The sequence below is a fragment of the Lepisma saccharinum genome, chromosome 3 (genome assembly GCF_977018435.1).
Source record: "Lepisma saccharinum chromosome 3, izLepSacc3.1, whole genome shotgun sequence".
NCBI classification, from domain to species: Eukaryota; Metazoa; Arthropoda; class Insecta; order Zygentoma; family Lepismatidae; genus Lepisma; species Lepisma saccharinum.
The window spans coordinates 102401359-102417442 of record NC_139231.1 but is presented as its reverse complement, the minus strand read 5'-3'; the positions used below and the strand labels follow the sequence as shown (position 1 = coordinate 102417442).

The window sequence follows — 16084 nt, the reverse complement described above, 5'->3', positions numbered from 1 at the left end:
TATTGCAGGAATTTTCTGCAAATAAAAATATGCATAAAGTGTACTATTGATTGAGTTACAGGTACTGTAAACATTAACTTGAATCACATTTTCTCGAAATTGTAACAGTTACTTGCAAGTATCCGATTACTTCCTAACACAACTAGACTTTGTCTTTGTCGTGTCATTGTTAAGTGGCCGAGTAACACAACAATGCTCTGACCTAGTTTTATAATCTGCAGTAGAAATAGTATCTGCTTTCTGAAAACACAACCGATGAGATGAAAAAGGCTCGTCGTTACATGTGTTCCTATTGGAAATTACTTATTACTAAATTCTGCAATCACTAACGACGTTCTTAAAGAATCTGCAGGGAGTTCCACAGCGCAGAGGGCGAATATGCAAATTTCAGCGACTCCCTTTCCCTCGCCAGACATGGCCGGCCGACGGGGATGTTACCCGAAGATGTAACCTAGTTGCATCCCGGGATCCGGCGAAAGTGCTGCACTCTGCTGGTAGCGTGAGGAACCAGTTATTGATCTACTTCTGCAGTAGCCCTTGAAGGTCATGTCAAACGCTGTATGTCGGTCATCATGCATCCACCGGAACTTTTAAATGATTCGCCGAATATGTTTGTTTTGCACAGTCCCCCTTGGCAAGTCAGGGACGCATAAAGGCAGAAGTGCATCGTGAAATGAAGCAACGGACTGCGTCACAGGAACTGCGCGCTTGGGGAGCGGTAATCGAATGAAACAGCTGAGTGGAAAATACCGTGACCGACATCAATAAAGCTTCTATTTGTAACGTACAGCGTCCGTTGCATAGGAATGAGGTACAGTTCGTGTTGTCCCTCCGGGCATTATACGTCAATTACTGCTGTTATTTATATTCTTAATGAAGATCTCAATAATTTTTACAGGAAGCTTACAAAGATTGTGATGTTTGAAGTCCAAGATAATCAGCGGTATTCATAGGTTCGGAAAATTTTGAAGTGTGAATAATAACAATTTTCAGATTGCTCTCTTTTGTCTTATTGTACCACGGCCCTGGAAATATAATGTATACTTCCATTTACTTTTGGTCTAGCCCTCCCTATCTCTCAGAGCAAGCTAAAATATCTCCATTACTAAAATTATTGTATAATTTTTTAACACGGCTGTGTTAACTAACTTTTTATATAGCCGATCTCCGTGGCTGAATGGTTATCACAGCGCGCCACGACTTCATGGGTCCCGGGTTCGAATCTCGACCTGGGCATGGGCGTTCTTTGTGCGTGTCCCTTCAAAAATTTCATCATATTACAAAAATCAAATAACTTGCGATATATATTTTTTTCGTCTGCTTGATATATGAAGATTTGATTGAGTTGTTGTTTTAAGTCCACTTTATGCACAGTAAGGCTAATCGGGACTGGGCCTACAGTTTAAAGTGGGATCGGAACCACTATGAGCCTCCACCGAGTATCGAACCCGGGGTCCCTTGATTAGAAGGCGACGACGCTACCACTGCGCCATCGGGGAGGCCCTGATATATGAAGGGAAATTAACACTAACTAACCCTATAGCATCACTAAACACGAATATTTTTGTCACAGTAACATAAGCATTACAACCCTCCTGTGGACAGAATTAATCCAATCTTGACCAATGTTGCCAGTTTCCTTCATGGTCTCATTCCACCATTCGGTCTTTTGAATTTTACTCGTTTCAATTCAGATCAAGTTGCGAGCGATTGCTCACCACTGGGGCAAGTACTCGGCTGCTTACTTGGTAAGCAAGTTACGAACAGCCCCTTTTTCATGCGAAATGTAGTCACGGCCACTTCTGGGTTGTAACAATCCCATTTAAAGATAATGGTATTGTTACAACGCATAAGTTTTCGTGACTGTACATACTCCAGAATCTTCTGAATTGAGTACCCGCTCATTTTATTAATAGGACCAATTGTTGTTTCACTTTCATTTTGATCCGAACAAGGATCTCTCGGGTTTAACTCATGACCCACCCACCGAAATCGTCTTCATTTCATTTCTCTAAAAATTTTAGGAAAAATATGCATGCTAGTATTATGTAATATGCTTCACTCGCTTGTTACCTACAGTTGAAAACATTTGATATACTCGTATGTATTTCAGGTAACAGTGGTTACTCTGAACCTGAGTTTTTGCCGCTCGTAATAAGCTACCTACTGTTGATACCTGTCTATCTTCTTTATTGAACTATTTTGATGATTTGAATAGAACATGAATCCACTGCTAACTCCAATTCAATACAAATGTCACATTCCCAGTATTTTAAAATGTCCGGTTAAATTATGTTTAATCGGACAGTAATAAGCCATCAAAACTTTTCTTAATTGTATAGAACTTATACATCTCATCATCCATTTCAACGCTTCTTTCATTCGAAAAGATATTTCAAAGTTCAGCATTGCATGTACAGTATTGCGTGCATATTAAAACAAAGTAAAAATTCAACATTGTCCCATGCTTTTTAATTGTATAAATATTTTCATAAACTTACTTTGTAAATCTAAAGTTTATATTCTTCTCTAAGTTTTTGAACGTTTCACGTAAAGTTGAAATACAAGAGTACATTTTTTTCGGACACGGAGCTGAAAGTTTTTCGAAGTTCAGCTTCGCACGAAACGTTTGGTCGAGAGAGAAGGGGCTACCTTCAGCTGCTTCAAGATTCAACATCATTGTACTTCATTACCGAACCTAAATAAAAACATTCTAGAAATTTGTAGTTTCGCGCAAGTCATATCGTACCTTGGATCTACACCGAAAGTTAATATCTTGCTACAATCACGCTAGTGCATGATTATATCAATATATGTACCTTATAAATGTCAAGTGGTTGATTGGTTGGGTACAAAAGAATGCAGCTCATACTAAGTAAGAAAGTTTTGTAATATTCATGATCGATTCATTACTGTTTCCGTTAAAAGAGATATTGATAATATTGAGCTGTTTGACTAATAATTCCTACAAAGAAAGTTATAGAGGGTTTACATAACCTTCCATTGGCCCAACTTCCCTGAAAAAGTTAGGAAAGTTGGGCCAAATCCTTTGTTTTGCTATCATGTAGTTCCAATTCTGTATATGGCATGTTTAAATAATATTATATTACCTGCAATAATGTTAAAACAAAAACTAACAACAGGAAACGATATAACTCCAAGACAGATCGGAGTGCATATTAAAAGTGAAAATAAATAAATATAATTCCTTTTCAAACCCCTATGAACTTGTATATTTTTTGTGCTATATGAGTAAAGGTCGAGCAATGCTGATAAATTTTACTATTGTATGTAGAGAATTGAATTGATGCGCCTAGCGTCTCAATTGGTACACTCTTTAGCTGGCTACAGATGGTTCCGGGTTCGAGTACCGGTCGGGCTGTGGGTAGGAGCCATCATTTTTGCCAAAGGGTTTAAAGGATGGCCCTTTCTAAAGACACCTAAATGTAAATCTCCCTTTCACGTAGTACACCCTGGACTGCAGTTTGCAGACTTGCGAGGCTCTTATGTCTCTCCTCACAGCCAGTATAATCATCGTCTGTGGGACTCACGTTCTGTGCTGCCCATGTGCGTTCGTAATTTATCTTTCATATATTGTATCTTATCACCATTGACCCACTTCTTCGTGATTAGCCAAAAGTGGCAGAAAAGCGACGTAAAATAAATTAAATCAATCTATCAATAAACTAAAGGGCAAAAAATTCTCAATGCCTCCCCGATGGCGCAGTGGTAGCGTTCTCGCCTTGTGATCAAGGTGTCCCGGTTTCGATACCCGGTAGAGGCATATATAGTGGTTCTGACCCCACTTTAAACTGTAGGTCCAGTCCCGATTAGCCTTACTGCGCACAAAGTAGACTTAAAACACAAAATAAATTCATTATCTTACATTTTTAGCTCTAACTCTCAGCAATTGAGATTTAAAAATACATTTAGAATTTTCGACTTGATTATTTTATCGCTTTTCTTACAGGGAGCGACATTTTTTAATTGCCTAGCGATCCTGCCCTACTTGGAATGTTGTTTTATTTATTTTCTTTTAGGTCATTTTGTTTTCTGTACTGTAATTGAAGTTCGAACCAGTTCTAAATATAGCTCTGGAAACTAGCAATGCTTGGACTAGTGTCACCATTCCTCGGGCGTATTCTCTGCGTAGATTCCTTCTTGCTTGGGCTGATTTGGGAAAGAAATGGACTAGCCTCGGCATGGGAAATGCCAGTCACGTCCACCAACAATAAATCACAAGTTTTAAACTTCGTCCGTGCGCTATGACGAGAATCCACGCAGAAACACAAAGTCGCCGGGCAATCCACAAATTCCAAGCAGAAAAGTTGATTTTCTATTTGCCCGGGAAATCCTACGAGCAATATATTACTGAAACTTTCTATAAATTGTGACACATAGGCTATACCAGACGAACTCTCGCCGTAAAAGACGCTTGAGTTAAATTTTCACCAACAGTGCAGTTGCTGGTGTCTATGTATGTACATGTAAGCTAATGGCTTAAAAAATATATATCAAGCAAGAAATACAAAATACCACGATGAAACATTTCCTCTTCTCCAAGAAAGAATACTGGCTGCGTTGAAGTACATTTTCACTTTCCACTTCCAGTTGACACACCTTAAGATGGCTCGAAACGGGAAGAAAAAGTAATTTGAAAAGCTAATTTTTGTTTTATTACATTCCTTGCCCCCTCCCCCCACCATGTACCTCCTGAGATAAACCACACAAAATCAGAGTTGGAGAACATACATAAATTTCGAAAAATGTTCGCATTTTGGAAATTTTGAAAAATAGCGTTTATGCGACTATAAACTATGCAAAAAGGCCAAAACGAATGGAATTTTTATGAATGTGACCCGAATGCTTGAAGGAATCAAGGATTTTAATAGCCTATCTTGGAACGACAACGCATCTACATTGACAATTTTCAGGTCAGGTGAGTGAAGGTATAACTTGCCATTCGTATGTTGGAGCGTTATATGATGAGAAGACGCTGCGCAGCTCATCATTGAGCATGCGCAGTCAAGAGCGAAACATGTTCCGACTTGCCCGTGCGCTGCTCTCGTCTGAATTACTTTCTCAACGCCTGCAAACGCACGGATGGTGTTTTCTCTGCAGTTTCTGAAAGAGAAGGGGTATTTCAGACGGCGAAAGGGAAATAATAACTCACTGATGCCTGCTTGCACGAAACATAAGTTTGTCAACATCGGTCCCCAGACCATAGGCTATTTCTTGGCGGGAACTGCACCTGCGAAAACCTTCCGGCCTATACTTTACTGCAATATAATTTAACTTGATTGATTAATTTGTTCAAGAATCTTTGACCCAATTAAATATCGATTTGCCCACGGCGTCATTTGGTGGTACATACGCGAACTGGGAACACAACCTAGCTACAGGGTCCTCTCCGCTCCAGACAACAGTGGCGTAGTAACATATTGCGAGCGCCCTGGGCGATATTAGAATGCGAGCCCCCATCCGTTTTTTAAATTTGAAATCTCAATGTGAATCGATACAAAATCTTCAAGGATACGTCAGCAAATTATCATATTTGAATAATAATAATAACACCAAATTATTGACGAAAATGATATTTAATCATTTCACTCACCCTAAAAATGCCTTTCTCTGTTTTCCGCGAGCTGAAATCTGGTGTAGGAAGGAAGAAAGAACTGCTGATATCATACATTATCTTCTTGAGTTGAAAACAACGCAAGCATTTAAATGCCTCACACTTACGTCGCGGCAGTTGGAGGTGCATTATTGTTAACATATTAACATCGGGAGTGCAAAGGTCAAGAGAAAGTAGAGAAGAGAAGACAAAGTGCTTTTCATTCAAGAAAGGAATACATGAATTGGTAAAAATGTCGAAGCAAGATCTTGTGAACTTTTGCGTTAGTGTTTTACATGATAAATAAGTACGACAATATTTTTTTACTTTTTTGGTCCCTCTTAGGCTGCCTCTCTGTAAGTAACGCCCCTGATTTGACGTATTCATTTATAACATTTAACTAGAATTTAGAGGCAGATAAAAACAGAATGTTTTAATTTTATTGCCCACAAAAATAGCCTTTCCCATCTCACTTGTATTTATTACATTTCTCATATCAATCCCATGTGATGCGAGGCCCCTTTAGGCGTGAGGCCCCGGGCGGTCGCCCATTTCGCTACGCCACTGCACTGTTTGACTCTCTGCTGTCACGCGACTAGTTGGTCACGCGGTGTCAAATAATGCATTTGGTGTCTGCACCGTTTACACTACGTTCTGGAGCGGTGTAATGTGTGGTACAGTATGTAACATTGTTATTCGTACTCATAGAATTTCCGAGGAAAAAATGTCATATCTACTAGTAAATATAATCATTTTCATATGTACCTGGAAATTAATGTTAATGAAGGTTTCGCCAACAAATGTCAATAAAAATGTATGTTCAAAGTGTATAAACAGAGGATATAATGTGTGTGAAAAGAGAAAAACGCGCTGTTTCATGCAACATTGTTATTTGTACATGCAAGAGTTTCGATCTTCCTCGCATACAGTGCCACCGCTATTCGGGCGATATCTGGCAGTTTGCAACTTCGTAACAAGTTTGGAAAAGTGAACAGGCATAATGTTAGGATCTTGTGAAGCGAGCATCCGCATACCACTCTTGATGTGGAACGTGACTCACCCAAGGTGAATGTTTTTTGTGCAGTGTCAGAGCGTCGAGTGTACGGTCCGTTCTTCTTTGAGGGGCCAACAATCACAGGTGAAAGCTACTTAACAATGCTACGTGACTGGTTAATTCCTCAACTTGCTGCAGAGAGAGGTGACTACAGTCTACAACAAGATGCAGCGCCCCCACACTGGCATCAATCTGTACGCAGCTTTCTGAATGACAACCTCCCACACCGTTGGATAGGACGAGCTGGACCCAATGATCAAAATCTATGCAAGTGGCCCCCACGATCACCGGACATGCCAGTTTGTGAGTTTTTCCTTTGGGGGTTTGTGAAGGACCAGGTCTATGTACCTCCACTACCCACAACCTTGAATCATCTTCAGGAACGCATCAGTACAGCTGTCAACTTCATCACACCGGATACGCTTGAGAAGGTGTGGTTGGAGCTGGAATATCGTCTCGATGTTTCCCGCGTAACAGCTGGCGCGCACATTGAGCATTTGTAATTCCAATGAACACCACGAAAACTTTATGAGTTTTTACAACTACTGTGAACATTTCTGTAGAATACTACTTTTGGTATTAAAGTTATACCCTTTCAAAACCAGGGAGTGTTTTTGTGCTCACGCTGTATTATTAAGTGTACGAATAGAAAAGTTGTACAAAAAATGGCATGTTTCCCTTTCTTTCCTTTCAGATATTAAAGCATTTTCTTTTAAAATCCGTGTGTACGAATAAGAATGTTACATACTGTATATGGTCACGTGGTGCGTGCTAACTATAAAAATGAACGTTTGAAGCAGCAGACAGACATTTGTAGAATCTTCTGAACTTGAACACCGCTACTCATTTACTTAGTTGAACGTCACCGTGATACACCTGCACTACACCTACTGTCAAAAAGTGCAGCGAATTAGACGGGGCTTATGTTTTATCGGTTATCCTGTGAGGAGGAGCAAGTAGAACGCTCCCTCATAATTATCACCATAAATCAATCGATGATTCAACAGGCTCTGACAGTAGCTTCCGTTACACCAGCCCCATATAACAATTGCCTCAATTAGCAACGGTCAGCAGCCATCACTGTTCTCAACACACGATGAAGTGAAATGGGACAAGTTAAAAATTAAACCTCCCCTGACCAAGACCCGCTAATTAAAACAATAAGGCAATATCAGTTCCGCCTCCCCCGCGCTCTAAGACTTACAATCATTCAATAGAATCCCTCAATCAGCTTCCTTCAGCTCACGCACGCACGCACTGCATGCAGTGGAACAGGACTCCTGAGCCCTCATGTCATATGATCACCCTCTCCGCCGCCAGCCGCCCACCCGCCTCATTCCAGCCTATTACGAAGATTCCCCGGTCGGGTTGGGGGACAATGGGGTCTCTGAGAAAAGGGTCAGTCGGAGAGTTCAGCTGCTGTGTGGTGCGGACCACTTGTAGTGCCAGGATTCTGTAAGTGTGGTGGCTTCGTTGGTGATAATAACTAAACGGTCGTGTGCACAAGGAATATATTTTTTTGAGTGGCAACCTGCTGAACAATAAGGTACGACTTTCGTAATTGTTGACTTCTGTTGTTAATTGAGAAATGGGGTAAAGTATTATTAGATTTATCTGAGTTAGTGTTGCCAGATAATACATTCTTGAAGCCGTGGAAAAATTGGATGTGTGGTTACAGCAACAGATTAGAGTAGGGTTGCCAAAACAGGACACACTAAGCGAAAGTATATATTCCACCTTTTATTCACAACAAAGTCAACACTGATCTATTTTATGCATTCTAATACACATTGTATCGTGTATTTTATTTAAAAAAATATATACTATACCAACTATTGGCAGTGATCCTGATTTGAATAAAATAATGGCTGTTAACCGTAAAACACTACCGTGTCCCCACATTACATTGTAACTAGCGCTACGTAAATTTTACGTACATGAAGAAATTGATTTTCAACAGAACCTCTGCATCATGAGAACAAAATAGCTATTTTTTTAAACATTATTTTGTCTATTTTCGTTATATTGGTGTTTTATTCTTAATTTAAAAATGTATAAACATGGTCTTATTAAACATAGAATATTTTAAAAGAATGTCTTGATTGACAAGCCTGTACGTCATTAAGAATGAAGGCGAAAAGTTAAAACAATGAAAAACAAACAATAATAATATTTATAACACTGTAAATAAGGAATGAATGTAATTTTAAAGTTTTACAAGAAATAGTGCATGCTTCTAAACTTTTGTTTTTCAAAATCTATCAAAATCGAATTTACGAATGTCAAAATTACGTGAAAGATTTTTCTCGTTTTACTAGAGCTACATAAAATTGACATACAGTGCACAACATAACATACAAAATCAAGACGTTCAGCGCTTGCACCCTCCTTACCAAAGTGCTACCTCACATCTGACAAACTACTCCAGGAACTGCTAGGTGGAGGCCTGAGTAGGGAAGGGTATTAAGGGCACACCACACGTAAAATTTACGTACGCCAGTGTTCTAGGGTTACAAAAATCGCATAGTCTTCTAGATTGTTTAGTTAAAGCCTAGTAATAAAATATCGTTTGTGCATATCGCACGTAAGATAAAGCAAGTTCGTTACGATTAGTTAGTGTACATAAATTTAGCACAAAGTTATAACTTTCCATGAAGGGGATTTGCGGAATGTGGTGTATAAATTAAATATGTAAACTACTACTAAAATTTCACTAGTGCATTAAAAACGTGCATTTTTAGAGTGTTTCCCACAAAGGGACAGAGGAGCAAGGAAGACATTTCTCTCTCTTTTCTTTTTATTTTATTTACAAAATAACGCACTCATCTACAACACTGCTTGAATTTCAAATTATATATTTCATTGAGTTGTCAGTTTACTATAATAATTGCCATTCAAAAGAAATTGCCTGTATATAATATAAATTCATATTTAACATAAGCTTAATAAAGAGTACGTGCCTTTTTCATTTCCCTTCGGTAGATCCACAGATCCACAATCGATAGAACTTATAAGTTAGTGTATCTGATTCTTTGACTTGCTTTGAATTCATTTTAATTGTATTTTGTGTTTTTAACGTCGCTCTTCCACCTGATTAGATAAATCGCGAAGATGAGATATTTTTCCCTGCCCACTTGTGTGTGTGTGTGTGTGTGTAGCAGGTTTTGGAAGTAACAAGTTACTTGTAATGCAGCGTGGCAGTTGTTTTTTATAAAGAATTCTAACTCTAACTAGCTATTTTTAAAAGTAAGTAACTCTAACTGTAGGAGAGTTATATTTTTGCAACAGAAGTAACGTTATCAACAGTTACTTTTCCAGTTACTTTAAGGCAAGAAATTGTTAGTTTGCAACGAGAGGAAGAGTTAAATTTGGAAAATCTCTTTCCAGTTTGTTGCAATCATATAGATAGATACATGAAAATATATTCTCAGAAACATAAAAAAAAGTATATGTAAGTACTCATATATTTATTTTATTACAATTAATTATCATTGAATGTGTGTGTAATTTCTTTGCAAGAAAATTTTTAGCAAAACTTAACTGTGAAAATAACTTACACTTACTTTTCAAGTATCAGTACCTGTAACTGAGATACTTTTTAAAATGAGTAACTGAAACTGTAACTCGGTTACTATTAAAGAGTACGCCTAGCTTTTCGAACAATGGTATCTTGATAGATGGATATACAGGAACACCCCCCCCCACACACACACACACAAATATATATATATGACTGTGTATGACAATTATGACGCTGTCAATTTCCATCTCAAAATGTCTTCCTAAGCATGACCCTGTTCAATCACATAACAAGGAAATTGTCAAAGTAATAGTACGTTGTTATATAGTAACTATTATATATTATATAATATTTACAATCATACATGACTGTTTTTTCAATGAAGGAAGGAAAGCAGTAATGTACGAGTATACTTCTAAAATTTTATGTTTAGCTCTCATTAATTTGACTTTATAGTTAATAATTTTGTACTGCAATGTCAAGATAATACAGATCGTATTAAGACCTAAAAGAATGCCTTTTAATTATGATTTTGAAGGCCGTTAGTTTTAATTTAACTTAAGTCCTTAAGAGGACATAATAATTGGTTGAGCTAAAATAATTCCGAAAATTGATATAAAAATTGTGAATACTGATAACTTGTTCTTGTTGCAACCATTATGATTTAAAACTAGAACTAATAAAAATATTTCTTCCTTCCAGGTAAGAACATTTTGAAAACAATTCATTGACGTTGCATGATTGTCATTCGACTAAGGTGAGTCCTGATTTATTAATTTCAAGACTATACATAGAATACCTTATAATGCTGCCTCAGATAGGTTTGATGCCAGCCTTCGTTTTCGAAACAGTTTCTGGAACTTGAGATATTGCACGAATACTGAATATATATTACATATATATGTTATTCTATTGATGTATTCTGTATTGTACATGAACATGATTCATATATAATCCATGCATGTTAAATATGAAAGTGAATACATCGAATTTAAGTAACGATGGCTGACTGATGGTTGGTTATGCATAACTTCTAGCAAAGCATGAATATTAACAGATTGTCAATACTGCAAACATTTGTAGGTCGCAAACACATATAAACACATGTTTATATAAAAGTAGCTTCATAACACAACAAGGTTGAATACGTTTTGAAATGTTGTTCATATATTGATTGTGATTGATTTGTTATGTGAAATTGAAGGCTACGGGACGAGATAGTGTCAGGTCACATTTATTTTAACCAAGCTCTTTCATTATATTTAAAATGAAATGGTATGAATGTCAGATACAGACATTATCAATTAATCTTTTTCGAAATATGAACTACGAGTCGTATAAAAGTATCGAAGCAAATGCACGTTTGTTCCGTAAAACCTACAGAACTAATATGAATTACCGCATTGAAAGAAAAAGTGGATCTTGTGTATGGACACAAACACGTTGTCTACCACATTCTAAAAGGCGTCTACTAGAATCTAACACATTACTCTGTCTTGATCGAAGCTGAAGCTATCTGGGGAACTCAGATGGACAACAGACAAGACAACACATAACCTGCATAAGATATCCCTGGGTGTGGACATCAAAGCCTCAGAAACCTGCAAAATACCTTTTCCAAGGTGCACTACATCGGAGGGAGATTGATATTGATCCACCCCTTACAGTTTTCAATAAATGTGTTTCCCAAACAGTATTTTTAGCAGCTTTAAGAGAAATCAAAGTCAAAGTAGCTTATATGCCGCAACAAAAAAGCACACATCATATCAAGTACCGAGTGTTTCAAGGACTGAAACTAACACTTCACAGCCTGGTCACAATTTTACAAGCCGCAACTGCAATCGAGAGTATATTTTTCATTACGTAGTGCAAACATTATCTTTCTTGCATTAGGGTAAGAATTCCGTTTCTAATTAAGGGGACGTAGATGAAAGAAAAATGTTCTGCTGCAGCTTCGTATTCAAATAAAGCGGAGTTATCTTTATGCACAGATTTGATGGATCTCAACGGTTTCTTTATATAATTAAATATCCCCTTCCTTTTGATATTTGCAAGAAAGCTTGCTTCCCTTCTTGTGTGTTGTGGCCCGCGGAAAAAAAGCCACAGAAAGTTTTTAATTAAAAGTATAAAAGGACGAGGAATAAGTTTCAGTTAACGTTCGTTTAATGGAAAGTTCTTCCCAATCGGCTCCTCAAAGATTTGCCACTTTTTAAATGCACGCTTTAAACCTCGTTGCATTTGGATGAAATAAGGGTTTCTAAAGGTCCAGGAACCAATAATTGGTTCTATTTGGTTCCGCTGCAGGACCGGAACCATTTTTCTCGCACAATTTAAATTCGGTACAAGTTGCGTATTCTTTCATTAAAAAAAGTTCCTGTACAGTATTTAAATTGGTTCGGAAAGAAGGTTCCTGGACCGTATTTAATTTCAGCCGGAGAAAAGGTTCCTAGACAGTATTTAAATTGAGTCGGAAAAAAGGTCCCTGGACCGAATTGAAACACTTAACAGATAAAAAAGTTCTTTATGGTCCATAACGCATTTACACTTATTGATTTTCTCTCCTGGACCGGAATTGAATTTATTTAAAATTCCTGGACCTTTAACAACCCTGGATGAAAGTACACAGTGGTAAGGATCCACACATCCTTAGCCCCACTCCTAGAGCTCTTTCGAGAACCTATCAATTATGAGTCTGATAGTGCCTTTTAGATCCCCTTTGAATTAGACAGCTAGGAAGAAAACGAAGTAAATCCTCCCCTTCCCCCACAATGTTGGTTAGAAGGTGGGTCACCTGAGAGCTAGATGGCTTTCATTTCATACCATCTCAACGTTGATTAGGGACTTTCTATAAGCATTTTACTGTATCTACAGTCTAACGCTGTCGATTTGCAATGAAGGGGTCCCAGGTTCGATCCTAAGTAGAAGCACGCGGAACAATGGTTCGGATCTCACTATAAACTGTATGTCCAGTCCTGAGCCCGTCTGAGCATAAAATGAACTTAAAACAAACTTTGACAAATCTACAATCATCCATTACATCTATAAATACTTATGCAATGTTTTGGAATGTTTTAAGAGATATCCAAACCTCTGGTGATTCTTCCACAAATATACATATGCGTGTGTATGAATTTTATTATTTTAATCCTTGTTAGATTTTTCTTACTGGTACTTTTTAATTACTAGCATTGACGCCACAAAAATATTTAGTCTGACTGTATGACGGAACATTTACTGCGGGACCGTCACATTTTATACACCCCGTCGAAATACCATACACGAAATTAATATCTGGGCTAAATATGCATTTACTTATCCAGTAAGTGTAAGGGTTGAAGGAACGATAGACCGAAGGATTGAAGGAATGAAGGATAATGTGAAACCAAGATGTTTGTAGACTTAACAAATAGTACATTGTAAGGCACAATGAAATAAGTGCCTGCTTGACTGCAGAATGACCATAATTTTAATAAAGAGTTTGTTATAATTCATCACTAAGGCACAGCCCAACGCACGGACCTAGAAACCTGAAAGCATTCATTAAGAAGGTGTCTTCCGAAATCCAGCCACTGAAGAGGAGAAGAGGGGTTTAAACGGCTGACCCTAGAAACATGGAAATACTTATATTACAAACAAAAGCCATCAACTGATAATATGTCGTGATATGGTTGTGTTTTGATGACATCTATTTAAACGGACTAATGAACACGCCATGTTACGTTCTGATATGTACTGGTATTGTACTAAACAAATGCTTCATTATTACGTGGTACTCATTAATTCTACGAGGGATGATCGAAAAAAAGGTTACAAAGCCTATTATGGCGTATGTGTTAGACATAGCTGGAAGATCAACACACCTGATGATGGAGGGCACTCAACACTAGTCCTCGATGTAATCATCTTTTTTGTTCAAGCGCTTGTCACAACGGTAGATGAGGTTTTCCATACCGGTTGCACAGAAATCCGCGTCAAGTTCTCGTAGCCACCGTGAGGCAGCTCTTTTGACATCATCACATGTCAGATAATGGTGGCCAGCCAACCAAATGGTAGTCCCAGCTCAGCTGATATTGAGCGTAATGTTCTTCTTCTGTCCTCACGAATACACTCATCCACAAGAGCACAGTTCACGTCAGTGGTTGAGGTACTGAGCCTACCGCTGTGTCCAGGGTTGTCATTAATAATACTGGTCCGTCCTTCTTGGAAGGCACGACACCACTTCGCTACATGTTGCCTTGAAATTGTCCCCTCCCCATACACCTCCACAATCTGCCTATGAATGTCAGTTGGTGTAGTGTTTTTGGCCCACAGGAACCGCACCACTGCCCTCACTTCTACTCTTGGCCAATTTTCTAGACGAGTCACCATTTTAAATGTACGCTTCTCGGGTATACATGGTCAGAATTCGAAATCCTCAAACTCGCAACAAGAGAAACATGTTATTAATTTACACATAAATTTTCGTTACGTTACAGTGAATAAAACAAAAGTTATATGCTTTGTAACCTTTTTTTCCGATCATCCCTCGTATCTTGTTAACGTGGCTTAAATTTGACTATTTGGTTTGAGTAGTACAGCAAAGAGAATTCCACGCCCGAAAATGAGGTATAGTGAGGTACACAGTGTTGCCAACCTCTTACTCGAAAAAATAACCAAGGTTTTTCTTTTTTGGTCTAACCTAACCTCAAACAAGGAGCTGGCAACCTTGCTTGAGGCTTTTCTCGCAGTGTTGCCAGCTGGGGCTCGGTGGGGCTCGGTGCCAACCTCTTACTCGAAAAGTTACCAAGGTTTTTATTTCTTGGGCTAATCTAACCTAACGCGAGGAGCTGGCAATCTTGCTTGAGGCTTTTCTCGCAGTGTTGCCAGCTGGGGCTCGGTGGGGCTCGCAGTGTTGCCAACCTCTTACTCGAAAAAAATGACCAAGGTTTTTATCTTGGTCTAACCTAACCTCAAGCAAGGAGCTGGCAATACTGCTTGAGGCTTGTCTTGCAGTGTTGCCAATATTTTACTCGAAAAGTTACCAAGGTTTTTATTTTGGTCTAACCTAACCTAAGGCAAGGAGCTGGCAATCTTGCTTGAGGCTTGAGGCTTGCTTTAATTAATTGCATAAATCAAGGTTGCCAACCTACTGGTATTTCTACCATGGTTTTTTTTACAAAAAAAAAAAAAAAGAGAGAGGGGGAAGAGTTAAACAACCGACAATGCTGCCAACACCTACCTATAGTTTTTCTTACTTGATAAGGGTTTAGCCAATTTATACACTGGCGTAACATACACACACTGTGCAATAGAGCCGGCAACAAATATATACTGCCGTAAAAGAGAGATGGCAACACAGTATGTGTGTGCGTGTGTGCGTGTATAATATGTAGCATTATTAACTAGAGTGTGTTGGCAACCCACCTGCAATTAAAAAAAAACTAGAGACGTCAATGTTGCCGTAAGATAAAGAGGGAGACTAAGCTGGCAACAGTGGTGAGCGAATATGCCTTATTTCCAAGTCCCGGGGCGCTAATGTATATCGGGATTTTTGTAAAAACCTTATCGCGGGAACGATGTGCTGCACATACGCGCGCGCGCACCTGTATTGTGATGCAAACAAACAAATAAATAATTGTTGTTTTTAGGATGCCTGGCCCCTAACCCCGCCAGGGTGCGTGGTGCCCAACCAAAAAGGTTCTAACGGCTGCGGCTCTAAATAATCGCACCTCTGTAGGGTTTCACGTGTTTTTTTTGTATGGTAGTGGTGGTGCCGGCAATAGTGGGTGGGTTAATTGTTGTCGTAATATTTTGGTTATTTGGCAAAATACTGCTAGTAACTAGAGGAGTTAGCGTGGGAACGTGAGGCGGCGGCATCTAATTATCTCCTTCGCCATTATCCCCACCGGAAGGTCTA

The 16084-nt window shown here is 38.6% G+C and overlaps 1 protein-coding gene across 4 annotated transcripts in view; it reads left to right on the top strand.

Moving 5' to 3' along the window:
* The window catches only part of Ten-a (Teneurin-a transmembrane protein), an 884426-nt gene that overhangs the window by 169478 nt on the left and 698864 nt on the right, over nucleotides 1-16084 (top strand). The window lies entirely within an intron of this gene.